The following is an 18,989-nucleotide window of genomic DNA, read 5'->3' on the forward strand; positions in this document are numbered from 1 at the left end:
AAAGTGGCCACTGAGGAACGTGCACCAAGTCTCTACAGGAGAGATAATTGTTGTGCTGACTACTTTTCCAAGATAGATTTCTCTACCAAAAAAATATACTGCCTGATTATTGTATGGTAAAAGGGGCATTTTAGTAAGTAGTCCCAAGAAAACATCCTGTTTTCAGAAAACACACATTCTGTAAAATCTAAAATGGGTAAATGTATTTTTGTAATTCAAAGCACCAAGCAGCAACGCTCCCCTAAATGTTTTGGTTTTTATGTAATTTCTGAAAATCATCCCAAAGCTTGCATTTTACCTCATTATATACCCCACATTTAACTTACCAGCATAAAGCATCCTAAATATGAACGTCGGCAGTCTACTGAACAGTTTGATGCCTGATATGCATTTACCAAACCATGGGCATACAGAGACCCCCAAATCAAAATAGTACATATGAATTTTCACACATGACATACTGACTGCAACAATATAAGCACCCGGCATGTGTATTATGCGCCATAAGACCCCCTAATAGTACAGAGACCCTATAAAACCATATATTTTCCAAAAGTACACATTCTGACTAATCTAAAACTGGTAAATATGTCTTTCTACTACAAACTACCAAACTGCAAAAACATAACACTTTTTATGCAATCCTGAAAAATCGTCACAAAGCTTGCATTTTACCCCATTATATACCCCACATTTCGTAACATACCAGCAAAACGCATCCTAAATATGAATGCCAGGGGTCTACTAACAGTTTTATGCCTGATATGAAAAGATTTATTAAATTAAGTGGCATACAGAGACAACCAAATTAAAATAGTACATATGAATTTTCACGTATGACATTCTCAGTTACAATACAAGCAGCGGGTATGTGTATTATGTGCCATGAGACCCCCCAAAAGTCCGGATACTCTAGAAAACCATATATTTTCCTGAAAGTACACATTCTGACAAATCTAAAACAGGTAAATATGTTTTTCTACTGCAAACTAACAAACTACAAAGCTATGCTAAACATAACACTTTTTATTACATTTCTGAAAATTGTCACAAAACTTGCATTTTACCCCATTATATACCCCACATTTCGTAATGCACCCTAAATATGACCGCCAGGGGTCTACTAAACATCTTGATGCCCAATATGCATAGATAAACCAAACTATGTCATGCACAGAGACCCCCCAAATGGATGTATACTGTAGCAGACTTAATTACCAGAAGTAACAAGGAACAGAGCAAAATGCCATAAAATCACTAAAATCCAACAAAACCACAAAAAATAATGTTTGTTTTTTTTTGGATTGTATAATCAGCAGTCAGAACCACATTTGAATATTTTAGCATGTCCAAATAGGTTTTTACGGACAGAAATAAGGGAACAACACCTATGCAAAACTGAAAATGCAATAAAATGGCCAAACATGAAATACAATGGCTATCAATGCTCCAAAATCCCCAAAATTGCAAGAAAATCAACGAAATAACATACAAAAGGTATTTCACAGTGCAATTAGTGAATACGCTATTCTCAATGGCAATACAACTGTTTTTCCAGTCAAAAAAACAGATTATGCGATAATAAAAAGACAGAATAATGTAAGTGTGTATGAGTGTGTACAATTTGCAAATTGCGTGTTGTGTGAGTGCGCAAGCGCGTGTGAGTGCTGTGAATGTGTGTGACCCCCCTGATCCCCAAAAACTGTGTGTAAGCGTGAATGTAAGTGTGTATTGGTATAATAAGTGTGTGTTTGTGTGTGGGGGGGCACTAACCAGGGGTGGCAGGCTGAAGATAGTCCAGGAGGGCTGGATGCAGAACTGAAACCGTTTGAGACTGTTTTCAAGGCAGTATCCGGTGAGTGGGCAGGGCTTGAGGGCCAGGAAGTGCAGGCAGCAGCAGCAAGACACATTGATTTCATGTGTCTGCTGCTGCCTTGGGGCCCCTGGGCAATTGCACCTCAGGGGCCACTCAATCCTCTGAAACCGAAACCCTGGCATCTAAAAGCTCTCAAGTTCCTGTATAAGTCAATGGGGAAGGTCCCAGTGTCTGCGCTGATGTCCATACCAATATCCGATGATTTCGGGGTTTCTGTTCAAAAAACTCCCAAAAGTTTGAAAAAAATCATAGTTTTGTGGAAAACTCAGAAAAATTCAGAGTTTTCAGGGAAAGGTCCGAACCAAAGAGCAAGTGTGCATTTAGGTAGCAACAAGTCCGAAATGAGGTACCGGTAGTAGGGATGGGCAAATTTGACCCATTTAGTTGTCGCCAAAAATGTTGTCACGCGTGAAATTTTTTGACGTGCATCTTTTTTTTTGACGCACAACGCCATACAAGTCTATGGGCGTCATTTTTGAGGCGAAACAAAGCGAAAAAATTCGCCCATCCCATACCAGTAGGGATAAGAGAAAAGTGTAGTCAATCAGGCAGAAGGGTCTAGGCAGGCAGCAGGAATCAAGGTCAGGAAACAGGCAGAAGTCAAACCCAGAGAAGTCACAAATTGCAGATAAACGCTTTAGCCGAATCTGTAACAGAAACCAGCTTGTGCAATGGCAAAATGGCGATTAGGCTATTTAAAGGAATCTTTTGGTGGCAAAATTAAAATTTCTCGCCGCCTCTGACACGAAGAGGCTTTGATAAGAGACTGATGGCTTGGGACCAAATGGACTTGAAATTACGAACAAGTGTATCTGCCGCAGGTATCTCTGTCTTGAAAACACCAGATGGAAGAGCAGATGGATTATAGCCAAAAATGCAGAAAAATTAAGAGCATCCCAGAGAATCATGCTGAAGGATATTATGAGCAAACTCAGCCCAGGGAAGAAGTTCAACCCAATTGTCTTGATTTTGAGAAATAAAACATCATAAGAACTGCTCTAGGATCTGATTGGTCCTCTCTGTCTGTCCATTGCTTTGAGGGTGATAAGCTGAAGAAAAGTTTAGTTTGATACCCAAATGTTTCGAAAAAAACAGAATCTGGATACAAACTGCACCCCACGATCGGACACAATAAATTGAGGGACACCATGCAGACAAAAGATCTCCTTAAAGGGCATGTAAAGTCTAAAATAGAATTAGGCTAGAAATGCTGTATTTTGTATACCAAATATAAACATTAACTTACTGCACCACAAGCCTAATCAAACAAATAATTTATGCTTTCAAAGTTGGCTACAGGGGGTCACCATCTTGTAACTTTGTTAAACATCTTTGCAAGACTAAGACTGTGCACATGCTCAGTGTGGTCTGGGCTGCTTAGGGATCGTCATAAACAAAGCTGATTGAGTTCTGCATGGCTGGGAAGTGAGGCGGGGGCTCCCCCTGCTGTTCATAAGTAAGATTGTTTCCAGCTCAGCAGTTAGGGACCATCTGACAATTCCTATCCACAGCAGTAAATGAAGGGAGAATGTCACTGCATACAGTCAGGTTTCTTATAAAAACAGTACACATTTTTTAATTAAAGTATATTGGACAAAAGTATGACTACTAGAATAGTAGTCATATCAAAAGATCTGGGTAGATCCACAATAAAGTCCATAGCCACATATAGCCAGGGTTGGGTAGGAATAGGTAAGGGTTGTAGAAGGCCACATGGTAAAGAACGAGGACTCTTCTGTTGTGCACAGACTGTTCAGGCTGAAACAAAGAGCTTGACGTCGTTAGCGAATGAAGACCACCATACATACAGAGGCCAGCATTTCTTCTATGGGTTCTCTCCCTGGGTGTTAAGCATGAAGCTCCAATCTGCATAGGTTCATCATGAACCGGTGGTGTGGGTAGCCACAGGAGGAGGAAGCTCAGACCTGACGAATGTGGAAACCAACGGTTTGTGGGCACGGAAGCAAAGACTTCTCCCTTGTTCTGGAATCAATCTTGACAATGAAGATGACAAATTTTTCAAAGGAGGTAGGTAGATCCCGAGTAACCAGCTCATCCTTTAGATCCTCATGATTCCCCCTCTAGAAGCGCATCGTTGCTCAAAGACACTTTGAGCTGCAGTCAGAGTCCGGACATTTATGGCATATTCGGAGGCCGTATTTGATCCTTGATTGATTTTCATGAGCCAATCAGAGGCATTCAGTTTCCGACCTGGAACATCAAAAACTTGGCAAAATGTGGAAAGGAAGGTCGTGGAGTCATGAATCAGGGCATCACTTCTATCCAGTAGCGGAGAAGTCCAAGCAAGGGTATTTCCCTGTAGAAGGGCAATGATATAAGAAACCTTAGATCTCTCCATCGTAAATTGGTCGGGTGCCAAATCAAACTGGATCTTGCATTGAGTCAGAAAACCACGACAAGCATCCGGATCACCCCCGAAACGAACTGGTGCAGGAATCTTGGGAACAGGTGCAGGCTGGGAAGAGTGAACCGCGGACCCAGAAATTTGCAGCGTTTCCAAACGAGAAGTAATGTGCTGCAATGCTTGAGCAAAATGAGGAAGCGTGCATTTAGGTAGCAACAAGTCTGAAATGAGGTAGTGGTAAGGATAAGGCAAAAGCGTAGTCAATCAGGCAGAAGGGTCTAGGCAGGCGGCAGGAATTAAGGTGAGGAAACAGGCAGAAGTCAAAACCAGAGTAGTCAATCACAAATAAACGCTTTAGCAGGATCTGTAACAGAAGCCAGCTTGGGCATTGGCAAAATTGCAATTAGGCTATTTAAAGGAATCTTTTGGTGCAAAAATTTTAATTTTGTGCCGCCTGATGACATCATGATGCTCGGTGTCATGACGCAAGCATCACAATTCTGGCATGGTGGTGTCCGTGTCAGATGAAAGAAGATGACATCAGCACTGGGCTGATCGCTGCAAGAAGGAAGAGACACACTGGGAGCTTAGAGCACTGACGGATCTCCAGGCGCATCTTACATATAGCTTGTTTTAAAATGGATTAGGAATATTGCTTTATGTGAAAAGTTAGCAAAAATATATATTTGTTTTTGTTCAGATTTCAGTCTTCAGATAAATCTTCAAACAACTGGCAGCTCCTGATATTTAAAGGATGCAGAAAGGACTCTCCTCTCAACACTCTAGCAACTATCCACGTGCTACCATCTTAATGTGTTGTAAGGATGGGCTTTAACTAGCATATTCCCTGTGGAGAGTCTATGTAGGTTTTATCCATAAATTAAAGGAATAATTTTGTAAGTTGTATTTGTTTTCTCCCATTCAAACTAAAAAACTTAACTACAAAAATAGCCTTAAGGGTGAATTGATTTTTGACTTTTCACATGTTTGTATGGATATATTTAAATGGAAGCTTCCACTTTTCCTCTTTTCCTCTCTTGCCTGAGGCATTTCCATAAACTTTAACCCTTTCCCTGCCAGCCGTTTTGTCCTAGATGCGAACATCTACTGCCAAGCAGTTTTTAGATATTTTGCACTCTTTCACTTTAAGGGCCTTTCCTGGGGTGGTCTTTTAGTTAACCCAGGAAAACAATATATTGTTTTTTTCAGGACAACCTGAACTTTCACAATATGCAAGAATTTTGGTGTAATTCTACTTCTCTAAAAAAATATTGGATTCTAAGTGTCAAATAAAATGAAAAAAATCATGTTGCACGAAGAACAATCACATATATCAGAAACATCATTCATTTTACGTACGAGAACACAGCTGATTTAGAAAGGTCTATGTCTCCTGAACGCGACAATACCAAATATATATAGTTTTATGGAGATTTCTCACTTGTATAGCTCAAAATCTACAAGCAGTACACAACCAAATTTCCAAAGCAACACTCCCCAAACGGCATACTTTTGATTTCAAGGCCAAACATTCCACTAACAGTAGGTTTACCCAAGAAAACTACCCATTACTAGAAAGAACAGATTCTGGTGAATCAAAAATGGGTAGAAATATCTTTGTACTCCAAACCACCAAGTTGCAATTGTTTCCTAAAGTTATAGTGTTTTATAGAAATTGGTGAATTTTTTGAAAAATGACCTCAAAGCTTCCACTCTACAGCAACATATCTCCCACACATCATTAGGTATCAATGTAAAACACCCCAAATATAAAATCCTGGGTCCACTGAACAGTTTGATGCCCAATATGAATAGATGTACCCAAGCACGTGGCATAGGAGGCCCCAAAAGGAAGACCCCCCGTTTGTTCTGTAATTTCAGATACTGCAAAATCAACACATTTACATTGTTTTGGGGGGCGGCAAAGGTAGAAAACCGTACGTTCACCCCAGAAAACCATATATTTTCGGAAAGTACACATTCCCCTGAATCTAAATTGGGTATGCATGTATTTGTACTCCAAAGTACCAAGCCGCAAATCATTCCTAAATTTGGTGATTTAGGTGACATTTCCAAAAATCACCTCAAAATATCTACTCTGCAGCATCGTATTACCCACATACTTTTAGGTATCAAGACAAATCACCCCAAATATGAAAGCCTAGGGTCCTCTGAACAGTTTGATGCCCAATATGTATAGGTGTACCCAAGCATGTGGCATATAGGGGCCCTAAAAGGAAGACCCCCATATAGTCTGACATTTCAGGTACTGCAAAATCAACACATTTACATTGTTTTGGGGGGGCAAAAGTAGAAAACAGTAAGTTCACCCCAGAAAAGCATATATTTTCGGAAAGTACACATTCCCACGAATTCAAATTGGGTATGCATGTCTTTCTACGCCAAAGTACCAAGCCGCAAATCATTCCTAAATTTGGTGATTTTGGTGACATTTCCAAAAATCACCTCAAAATATCTACCCTGCAGCATCGTATTACCCACATACTTTTAGGTATCAAGAGAAATCACCCCAAATATGAAAGCCTAGGGTCCTCTGAACAGTTTGATGCCCAATATGTATAGGTGTACCCAAGCACGTGGCATACAGGGGCCCCAAAAGGAAGACCCCCATATAGTCTGTCATTTCAGGTACTGCAAAATCAACACATTTACATCGTTAGGGGGGGGGCAAAAGTAGAAAACAGTAAGTTCACCCCAGAAAACCATATATTTTCGGAAAGTACACATTCCAACGAATCCAAATTGGGTATGCATGTCTTTCTACGCCAAAGTACCAAGCCGCAAACCATTCCTAAATTTGGTGCTTTAGGTGACATTTCCAAAAATCACCTCAAAATATCTACCCTGCAGCATCGTATTACCCACATACTTTTAGGTATCAAGACAAATCACCCCAAATATGAAAGCCTAGGGTCCTCTGAACAATTTGATGCCCGATATGTATAGGTGTACCCAAGCACGTGGCATACAGGGGCCCCAAAAGGAAGACCCCCATATAGTCTGTCATTTCAGGTACTGCAAAATCAACACATTTACATCGATTTGGGGGGGGCAAAAGTAGAAAACAGTAAGTTCACCCCAGAAAACCATATATTTTCGGAAAGTACACATTCCAACGAATCCAAATTGGGTATGCATGTCTTTCTACGCCAAAGTACCAAGCCGCAAATCATTCCTAAATTTGGTGATTTAGGTGACATTTCCAAAAATCACCTCAAAATATATACCCTGCAGCATCGTATTACACACATACTTTTAGGTATCAAGACAAATCACCCCAAATATGAAAGCCTAGGGTCCTCTGAACAGTTTGATGCCCAATATGTATAGGTGTACCCAAGCATGTGGCATATAGGGGCCCTAAAATGAAGACCCCCATATAGTCTGTCATTTCAGGTACTGCAAAATCAACACATTTACATCGATTTGGGGGGGGCAAAAGTAGAAAACAGTAAGTTCACCCCAGAAAACCATATATTTTCGGAAAGTACACATTCCAACGAATCCAAATTGGGTATGCATGTCTTTCTACGCCAAAGTACCAAGCCGCAAACCATTCCTAAATTTGGTGCTTTAGGTGACATTTCCAAAAATCACCTCAAAATATCTACCCTGCAGCATCGTATTACCCACATACTTTTAGGTATCAAGACAAATCACCCCAAATATGAAAGCCTAGGGTCCTCTGAACAGTTTGATGCCCGATATGTATAGGTGTACCCAAGCACGTGGCATACAGGGGCCCCAAAAGGAAGACCCCCATATAGTCTGTCATTTCAGGTACTGCAAAATCAACACATTTACATCGATTTGGGGGGGGCAAAAGTAGAAAACAGTAAGTTCACCCCAGAAAACCATATATTTTCAGAAAGTACACATTCCAACGAATCCAAATTGGGTATGCATGTCTTTCTACGCCAAAGTACCAAGCCGCAAATCATTCCTAAATTTGGTGATTTAGGTGACATTTCCAAAAATCACCTCAAAATATCTACCCTGCAGCATCGTATTACACACATACTTTTAGGTATCAAGACAAATCACCCCAAATATGAAAGCCTAGGGTCCTCTGAACAGTTTGATGCCCAATATGTATAGGTGTACCCAAGCATGTGGCATATAGGGGCCCTAAAATGAAGACCCCCATATAGTCTGTCATTTCAGGTACTGCAAAATCAACACATTTACATCGATTTGGGGGGGGGGCAAAAGTAGAAAACAGTAAGTTCACCCCAGAAAACCATATATTTTCGGAAAGTACACATTCCAACGAATCCAAATTGGGTATGCATGTCTTTCTACGCCAAAGTACCAAGCCGCAAATCATTCCTAAATTTGGTGATTTAGGTGACATTTCCAAAAATCACCTCAAAATATCTACTCTGCAGCATCGTATTACCCACATACTTTTAGGTATCAAGAGAAATCATCCCAAATATGAAAGCCTAGGGTCCTCTGAACAGTTTGATGCCCAATATGTATAGGTGTACCCAAGCACGTGGCATATAGGGGCCCTAAAATGAAGACCCCCCCTTGTATGTTCTGTCATTTCAGGTACTGCAAAATCAACACATTTACATCGTTTTGGGGGGGGCAAAGGTAGAAAAAAGTAAGTTCACCCCAGAAAACCATATATTTTCGGAAAGTACACATTCCCACGAATCTAAATTGGGTATGCATGTCTTTCTACTACAAAGTACCAAGCCGCAAACCATTCCTAAATTTGGTGATTTTGGGGACATTTCCAAAAATCACCTCAAAATATCTACTCTGCAGCATCGTATTACCCACATACTTTTAGGTATCAAGAGAAATCATCCCAAATATGAAAGCCTAGGGTCCTCTGAACAGTTTGATGCCCAATATGTATAGGTGTACCCAAGCACGTGGCATATAGGGGCCCTAAAATGAAGACCCCCCCTTGTATGTTCTGTCATTTCAGGTACTGCAAAATCAACACATTTACATCGTTTTGGGGGGGGCAAAGGTAGAAAAAAGTAAGTTCACCCCAGAAAACCATATATTTTCGGAAAGTACACATTCCCACGAATCTAAATTGGGTATGCATGTCTTTCTACTACAAAGTACCAAGCCGCAAACCATTCCTAAATTTGGTGATTTTGGGGACATTTCCAAAAATGACTTCAAAATTTCGACCCTGCAGCATCGTATTACCCACATACTTTTAGGTATCAAGACAAATCACCCCAAATATGAAAGCCTGGGGTCCTCTGAACAGTTTGATGCCCAATATGTATAGGTGTACCCAAGCACGTGGCGTATAGGGGCCCCAAAACGAAGACCCCCATATGGTCTGTCATTTCAGGTACTGCAAAATCAACACATTTACATTGTTTTGAGGGGGGCAAATGTAGAAAAAAGTAAGTTCACCCCAGAAAACCATATATTTTCGGAAAGTACACATTCCCACGGATCTAAATTGGGTATGCATGTCTTTGTACTCCAAAGTACCAAGCCGCAAACCATTCCTAAATTTGGTGATTTTGGGGACATTTCCAAAAATGACTTCAAAATTTCGACCCTGCAGCATTGTATTACCCACATACTTTTAGGTATCAAGACAAATCACCCCAAATATGAAAGCCTGGGGTCCTCTGAACAGTTTGATGCCCAATATGTATAGGTGTACCCAAGTACGTGGCGTATAGGGGCCCCAAAACAAAGACCCCCATATGGTCTGTCATTTCAGGTACTGCAAAATCAACACATTTACATTGTTTTGGGGGGGGCAAAGGTAGAAAAAAGTGCGTTCACCCCATAAAACCATATATTTTTGGAAAGTACACATTCCTGCGAATCCAAATTGGGTATGCATGTCTTTGTACTCCAAAGTACCAAGTCGCAAGCCTTTCCTAAATTTGGCGATAAAAGCAACTGTTTTTACATTTCTGAAAATCGCCTAAAAATATTGCAATTGGCCGCATTTATCTCACCCAATTTCTTACATACAATTGTAAAACACCATAAATATTGATGCCAAGGGTCTACTGAACAGTTTGATGCCCAATATGCATAGCTTTACCAAAGTGTGTGGTGTGTACGGACCCAAAATGAAAAATGAGCATTTGAATTTTCACGCCGGCCAACTCAGCTGCTGAAAAGAGAGCCCCAACTGTGCGTTATGTGCCGTAAGAGCCCCAAACTGTAAAAAAAACCAAGAAAACCATATATTTTTGGAAAGTACATATTCTGACGGATCAAACAAAGTAAAATATATCTTTCTATACCAAAGCACCAAACAGCAAAACTATACTAAAGATACATAAGCAAAACAGAACAGAATATTCAATAAAAAAAATCACAGAAAAAGCGAAAATGATAAAATGACAGCAAATAAATATAATTATGCAGGTGTATACTCTTGCAAAGGTGTGTGTATATATGTGAGTATTGGTGTGGGTATATGGGTGTACAAATATACAAATATAGTGGGGGAAAGAAGTGAGAAATTGATAAAAGTAAAAAAAAAAAAAACAAGTTTGATAAAAACAAAGTGTAATAAAGTAAATTTTGTACCTGGGGATAGGCAAAGTCTCCCCCTCTTGAACACAACTGGAGGTCCGCAGCAGGAAGGCTCCCAGGCAGATCAGCACCAGCAGAGAAGAAGGGGGGCGGTGCTGAGAGGCAGGATTTTTTACCCCAGAAGCAGCCACGTGTCAGCTGACGTTGGCGCTGCTTGGGGGTCACGTGGGGGAATGATCGTGGGGCCAGCAGGCGACTGAGGACCCGGAGCTCGTTGCCTAAGGGGCTGGCAAGTGATCTGCGGCTTTTCCCAGCAGCGCGAGCCGCAGATCACAGAAGAAAAGAAAAGTGCCTTGAAATCCGACACGGTTAGTGTTTGGGTAGTCGGCGGATCTTGGGGTCGGGTGGGGGGTCGATCGGTGGGGCCAGCAGGGGATCGAGGACCGGGTGCGCGTTGCCTAGGGGGTTGCAAAGTGATCTGCGGCTGTTTCCTTCCCCTGCGAGCCACAGATCACTTTAGAAAGCAGGAAATACCAAACAACGTACAAGGTACGTGTTTGGCAGTCTGAGCCCTTGCCTGCCAGAACGTACAGCGTACGTGCTTGGCAGGCAAAGGGTTAAAAACAGAATTTTCACTCATCTGTCTATGATCACTGACATTATTGATGTTGCAGTCTGGGCAGAAATGAACGTTCTAGGATCACAATAACAGAGCCTTTAGAATTGTGGTATAGCTAAGGGAACATAAATGGTAGATAACCTTTATTTATATAGAATACTGTATCCCTTAAATTAATTTCACCTTCTGCTTCTTTTTTGTGACACCGCTGCAAAATATTCTCAATGAAAAAATGTCCATAGACTCCAATGTATTCTGTGCTGAAAGTCGCAGAGAAAAAAAAAAAATGTGGAGAAAGACACCTTGAAACAACATCCATAGATTCCAATGTATTTCATTCAGAAAAAGGTTGCCACAAAAAAAGTCATAACTTTTGCACTTTTTTTTTTTTTCACAAATGTTTTTATTTGTTTTTCCAGAATACAAGTAAAATGAATAATAACAAAATCATAACCAATAAAGTAAATAAGATAACAATATTATTGTCAAGGGTAGAACAAAGTAGTAGAAGGCAGGAATGATAATTAGCATTCTACCCCGTTGCCAAGTGACCAGGGGAGAATGGACCAGGTAGATACACCTATATCTATATGTGTTGAAAACGACCCAGCATGTCACTAACTATAAACAGTAGGAAGAATCATTAAAAGTTTCCTACTCACAGAGTGCTTGTTAATATTTGATTAAGGGAGTGGCTCCTGGGGGGTCCCGTTGAAATTGGTTGTTGTAGGTTTCCCCTATTCATCAGCTGTTGTTCCGCCTCACAGACAAGATCGGTTCCCAGCAACAGTTCCCTTTCATACCATGTAGTATATTGAAAGGTTTGAATGGTTAGTAGTTTAGTATGCAGTGGGAGGGTATTAATGTGCGTCAGCCAGGTATCGAAAAAGGTTTCCGTGTGTCTTTCCTTATTTGTTAAGGTTTCTATCCAATCTAAGTGGAATATGTATTGCAGTTTTTGGTGCACCAAGGACATTGGTGGGGGAAGGTGGGACAACCAGGTATGTAAAATGGCTTTCCTGGCCGCTGCTGCTAGCCTTTCAGCCAGAGCCCGTTCTGGTTTGGAGATATATGAGGTAGGCTGCAGTTTGCTAAAGATGGCCCATGTGGCGTGAATGTTCAGAATTTTCCCCGACAGGTTTTCCCAGTAGCTGGCGACTTCCTTCCAGAACTGTTGCATGAGTGGGCATGACCATAGGCAGTGTATTATATCAGCTCTCGATTCCCCGCATTTCAAACAACTATCTGAGATTGCCGTGCCAATATGGGATCTCTTTAAAGGAGTCAAATAGGTATGATGCAATATTTGTAGGGACATTTCTTGGTATGTGCTAGCTGGTAGTTTTTTCATCATTCGGGTGTGATAACAGAGAATGTCTACGTTTTCGATAACGAAACGGGATAACTGTTTTCCATCTTGTAAAGCTCATGGTGGTGTTATCTACATCGATGGTTGTCCTTATTTGTTTGTAAATATGTGCAGTTGATCTAATTGTGTCATGTTTTGGCCATAGCGAGTCAATTGGGTTGGTCTTGTCTACATCTGTTAAATTAGACAATTGTTTCGCGATGAAGTGTGTAAGTTGTAATAATGAGAATTGGTGAAGTTGCAAAAATGGGTATTTTTGGAGCAGGGTCGCAATTGGTTGAATTGTGTTGGTAGTCGTGATCATATCCTTCATGTTTTGTAGACCTTTCGTTTGCCATGATTTAAAAAGTATACTGTTTAGGCCTGGGGGGAACGCTTTGTTATTGAGCCAGGTAAGATTTATCGAATTAAAGGGAGAAAGATTACCTTTTTTGCGGATAGATTGCCAGGTTCTGTATGTATGAATAAATAGAGGATTATCCTGTATATTTTTGGGGATTTCCTGAAGTGGCGTATGCAAGAGCGAGTTAAGTGAATTTCCCTCTGTTAAGGTTTCATCTAAAAGGGTAGTGGTATATGTGTTTCTATGGTAGAGCCAATCTCCCGCGTATCTAAGGAGAGCTGCGTCGTTATATTCCAATATGTTTGGAAGATTGAGTCCACCATCCTGCTTTTGTAGTTGGAGTGTTGTGACTCTTATTCTGGGACGTTTTTTGTTCCAGATAAAGGTTCTTAAAATGTGTTGCAGTTGTTTGTTGTCTGCGGAGGATATGCGATATGGTAACATTTGTAATTTGTAAAGTAATTTAGGGAATATTATTTAATGTGTGTATGTGTTATTCTGTCAAAGGCTTTATCAGCGTCCAAGTTAATTAGTATGCCGTGTTTTCTTTTCTCCAGATTACATTGATACAAGGTAGCTATTGCCGTCTGGAGAGCCTGGACCGGGTATCTTCCCTTGAGAAACCCCACCTGGTGAGTGGTAAGTATGTGTGGGAGAACAAGTTGTAACCTGTCTGCCTCAATTTTGGTTAACAATTTCAGGTCTTGATTTAAAAGAGAGATCGGTCTGTAGGAGGAGGGGAGGGTGGGGTCTTTCCCCTCTTTTGGAATTAATATAATTCTCGCCTCGTTTGCTTCACACCACAATGGAAAGCCCTGTAGAACATTATTAAAAAGTGTGGTGAGCAGTGGGGCGAGTTCCAGGAGGAGGGCTTTGTAATATTCTGCGCTTAAGCCATCGGGGCCTGGGGATTTCCCATTCTTCAAATGCTTTATCGTTGATGTTATTTCTTGTTCTGTAATAGGTGCATCTAAGATCTCCCTGTCCTGCACTGAAAGTTTGGATAAGTGGGCATTTCGCAGGAAAGAGAGGCCTTCCTCTGGATGGTCCTGATTCTCCTCGTAAAAGTGTTTAAAATACGTTTCAAGTTCAGCTACAATGGCTTCAGTGTCCCGAGCCCAACCTTCCTTCGTTTTTAATTTCTTTATGAAGTGTTGCGCTGTGTTGGGTTTGGTTGTTCTGGCAAGGAGTCTCCCTGATTTATTCCCCCATCTGTAAAACTTATTTTTCATATTAGAAATTTTGTACTGTGCGCTATCATGTAATAAAGTATTAAACAAAGCCTTTGTGTCCATGTATTTTGTTTTATCTGCCTCAGAGTTTGTGAGTTTGAAAGTCTTGTAACGTTTCGTGAGTTCCTTTTGCAGGAAGGTGTATTTATCATTAAAGGTTTTTTTCTGTCGTATTATATAGGCTGTAATGTGCCCTCTTAGAACAGGTTTGGAAGCTGCCCATAGTAAGTTCTGGTCATCCCAATGTTGCATATTATCGTCTAGATAGTTTGCCCATTGTTGCTTAAGGTAAATTTGGAAGTCCATGTTATTATTCAGGTAGGAAGGAAATCGCCAGTTATACGAGGTAGCCTTGGAAACAAGTTGTTTCAAAGTCAGGGAAACCGGGGCATGGTCAGTTACACTTATGTTGCCAATTGTAGAGGTCAATATGTTAGCTAGTTGAGAGTCAGCAAGAAAAAAATAATCTAGCCTGGAGTGTATTCTATGTGCCCCAGAGTAAAATGTATAGTCCTTGGTGTCTGGGTGTGTGAACCTGTAGGTATCTTGTAGGCTTAAAAACTCACATAGTGTGTGTAGTGGAGTGATCCTTCTGATCGGGTATCTAGATGTTGCGTCCGATCTGTCCATGAAGCGGTCCCACACTGTGTTCATGTCTCCACCGATTATTAGGTTTGCGGGTCCCCAGGAGTCAATCCGTTGCATTAGTTCTGTAAAGAAAAAATTGTTGTCATCATTCGGAGCATATACATTTACCACGGTATATTTGGTATCTGGTGTTTCTATATCTACAATCAGATATCGGCCATTTTTGTCTCTATGTGTTTTTGTCACTGAACCATGTAAAGATTTGTTTAATAGGATCCCCACACCTCTAGACTTGGTGGTGTACGATGCCGTGATTTGTTCCTGTATCCAGGAATCTTTTAATACCGTTGTGTCAGTGTTTTTCCAATGGGTTTCCTGTAATAAAACAATATGGGCATGTTCTTTTTTTAAGAAGTCTAGGATTTTCCGTCTCTTAATCGGGGTGTTTAAACCATCTACATTCCATGAGAGTAGCTTAAGGTTTTTAGGCTGAGCAACAGGAGGCAAGCTTTGTGTGGATTCACCCATTGTGATAATATTAACCTATTCCCACTTTGGGAGTCGTGAGGGTGAGTAATTGTAACCTGGGGATGAACGTTCTGTCCCAGCGAGCAGATGTCATCCTGAGACAGCCTGTATTACGCCTGCAAAAAAGGTGTGCGTGTAGTTCTACCTTGGTCACTTGACAAAATAAAAACAGTATAACTATATACAATAGCAAAAGAAAATTTCTTTGTTGAGCAATATCAACCATTTGTTTCCTGATACAACCTCACTGGTTATAAAAGATCGAAATAAAATTGGCAATAGAAAGTAAAAGTTCAACTAAGTATTCTAGCAGTAATATGGTAAACAGGCTATATAACATAAAAAAAAGGGAAAGCGCAGAGACATGCATAGAATCAATAAAGTTCAGTGTTCTGCATATAGTTTAACAAACTTATGTAACCATTGAAAACCAGTGCATATGGGACAGGAGCAGGTCAGCAGGGCCAAGTCAAGTGTTCTAGTCCAGGGTCCCAAAGCGTGTCAGGACAGGTTGAGCCTTTTGTTCTCCAGGGCCTGCTCGGAAATCCCCAGTGGATCAAGTGTGTGGATCAGTTTGATCGTGTGTTACCTCTGGGTTGAGTAAAAGCAGATCCGGTGAGTGAAGATTCGCAAGTGCAGTTGTAGCAAAGTTCGCTGGCAATACCAGGAATTAGTCCCACAGAGGTGCATTCGGTAAGTCCAAGTTCTTGGAATGCAGTCTGTCAAACTTTGGGGTGAAAGCTTGCAGTGTCCTCATGTTTGCAGTCTGGACACAATGTAATTGGATGCTTGTTTGGGATCTTCAAAGATTTGTGTCTTATTAGTATCTTTTTCGACTATCTTCAGTTTCGCTGGAAACATGAGGGAAAATTTGTATCCCGAGTCATAGAGTTTCTTGCAAACAGGAGCGAATTCTCTGCGCTTTGCCGTCACAGACGCAGAATAGTCCTGGAAGAGTAAGATTGGGTGCCCATCATATTTGATGTTCCTTTTCATTCTGTAGGCTTCCAGTATTCTGGTCTTATCAGTGAAGTTCAGTAGTTTGAATATAACTTGCCTCGGGCGCTGTGCGTCCTGAGCAGGTGGTGGTCCAATTCTATGGAACCTTTCGACTAGGAAGGGGAGATGTTGGTCATCAATGTTAAGGGCTTTAGGTAACCATTCATGAATGAGTTTGTCCAAGTCTTTCATCTTGACTGTCTCGGGAACTCCCACCAACCGCAAATTGTTCCTCCTACTACGGTTTTCCAGGTCTTCCACCTTGTCTGATAGGATCGAAATTTCTTTCTGTTGCAGATCGATAGTAGATTGTGCTGAGGCCATGTTGTCTTCCAGTGTGGATATCCTGTCTTCCGCTTGGGATAGTCTTTGGGATTGGTTAGTCATCTGCTGTAAGATTTCAGAAACAGATTCTTTGATGCTCGCCAGTTTTTGGTCAAGCAGAGGGCCCAGAATTTGGACCATATCTTCAATTTGTGAAGTAGTGGGGTCATGTTGGGTACCCGTTTCTGAGTCGCTTTCCGCTTGAGCAGCTTCTTGCATCTGTTTCTTATCTTTCGGTTTAGTTATCGTTCTGCGAGATGTCATGGTAGTAGGTTGTCCCAGATATTTTTCAATAACGTAGTGGGAGCACCGGAGATGTGTAGCGCGTAGCCCGTGTGAGGTAAGTAGCTTTCAGTTGAACATAGTTCCATTAGTTGTATCACTCCTAGCGTTTATGTCATTTTGGCTAGGTTGTGCAATGGTGTCATGCTGTCATCCGTTGCGATTACATTGCCTCGGTAGTCACTCGAAACAATAGTGGGAGTGGCTGTTACCACGCGTCTGGCCAGGTAAGGCGTGTAACTGAATCACTATCTTAAGCTGTGTTCCAAGAGTTGACCGTAGGCGGTCGTCTGTGGTATTGGAAGGGACCACAAACGCCACTGTGTGGAGTTAGAGAAAAGTATATAGCTGCCTGACTAGCCAGACGGGTACCTCAGGGTGTTTTGTAGCATGAGAGGGTCTGTGGCCAGTCTTTATGTTGATATTGTGCACTGTGTGCAAAGCCGTTATTAACACCTCTTGCTATGTCGGGCAGAAAAGATCCAATCAGGGGTGTCTGCCTTAAATTATGCTCCCTAATTGAAATCAAGTGGGCGCAATAAAGTTATGGCTCCCCAGGAAAGGTTTCTCAAAGAAGGTCCGTCAAGCGCTTGTAGTAGTGAGTCATAAAGTTTGTTAGGCGCTGTAAATGTTGCCAAATAGGGGCCTTGTTGTGTAATAGGCCTACTGGCTTAAACACACCACTGTGCGGGTGTGGCAATTATATGGCAGTCGGGGTATATAGATGTTACCCTCCCCCAGGGTCGAGGTACTTAGCTGTGGAGACTACGATCCGGTAAACTTGCGCCCCACTGGGGTCGGGTCTCGCCGGTCTGCAGAGAAGTGCGAGCGGTGCAAGGATCAGCCAATCCGGTCCGCGCCCAAATGCTGAGTGCGCTGCCTTCCGGGGCCGCAAAAAAAGAGGGGAGAGTCGGGAGATTTTGGATCCCAGTTTGCCCCCAGGTATTCCGCTGTATTGTCCGTGCCTTGCTGTACGATCTCAGCGTACTAAACAAGCTGTTGCGCAGAGAAATAGGCAAGGTGGAGCGGAGCTCTGCTAAAACGCGGCCATTGTCTTTGGCCCCCCCAACTTTTGCACTTTTGCACATAAAATGTGCTCTGAAAATAACATCCATTGACTTCATTAATGATTTTTCCATCTGAGAGCACAATAACCATATGTACTGTATATACATATAAACACAGTGGGGGTCATTTATAAACACTGGGCAAATGTGTCCATGGTCTGTAACCCATTGTAACCAATCAGATTGCAGCATTCATTGTTCTTCTTGCAGCTGGCTTTAAAGAGCTAATCACTGATTGGTTGCTATAGATAACAGCCCATGGGCAAATTTGCCCAGTGTTGATAAATGAGCCCCAGTGTGTCTCCTAGCACACCATTCACAGCAGTAAGGTGGACTGTGGACAATGTAGGTAAACCCTTCAAGTTTCTTAGATATTCTACAAATGAGCATGCATAGTCATAATTTCCTTATAGTTTCTCTCATACTATAGCTAAGAATAGCACCAAAGAATTATCTTTAGGAGGAATATGATGTCTTCCAACTTCAGGTATAAATGCCTCAATCACCAAATGCAGTCACTGCACACATTTCAAGGTCAGTTTCATAAGCAAAAGAATAAACAGATTTCAATAATAGAATGAAATGCATTGTGGCCTTTAGAATGAAAAAATATTAGTGGTAGTAAACATTCAACACTATAAATGTCATAATAGATGAATAAAATCTACTTGAGCCACCTTCTCAGTTAACCTCAAAGGGTCTAGGCTATTAACCAAAGAAAATGTGTTCTAGTCCATGCTATACAGATGAAAGCCCATGATAAATGACAAGTAGTCAAAGGGGTTAACCTGGAAAAGGAAGTGACTTGGATGTGTCTTTATTGTCTCACCAAATGTGCAGACTGACATTAAATTTCCTGTTATCGTATCTTTTTGTTTTCTGTCTCTTTCCAG

At 41.3% G+C, this 18,989-nt stretch overlaps 1 long non-coding RNA gene across 1 annotated transcript in view; it reads left to right on the forward strand.

The window, feature by feature from the left end:
• Positions 1-14,349, forward strand: part of LOC121397713 — a 33,068-nt gene extending 18,719 nt beyond the window's left edge. The window contains exons 2-3 of the long non-coding RNA XR_005963850.1: positions 13,634-13,715; positions 14,041-14,349. This is a non-coding gene — a long non-coding RNA (uncharacterized LOC121397713). The remainder of the gene's footprint in view (positions 1-13,633; positions 13,716-14,040) is intronic.
• The last annotated feature ends 4,640 nt before the right edge of the window (positions 14,350-18,989 follow it).

Source organism: Xenopus laevis, chromosome 8S (genome assembly GCF_017654675.1).
Source record: "Xenopus laevis strain J_2021 chromosome 8S, Xenopus_laevis_v10.1, whole genome shotgun sequence".
Classification (NCBI taxonomy): domain Eukaryota; kingdom Metazoa; phylum Chordata; class Amphibia; order Anura; family Pipidae; genus Xenopus; species Xenopus laevis.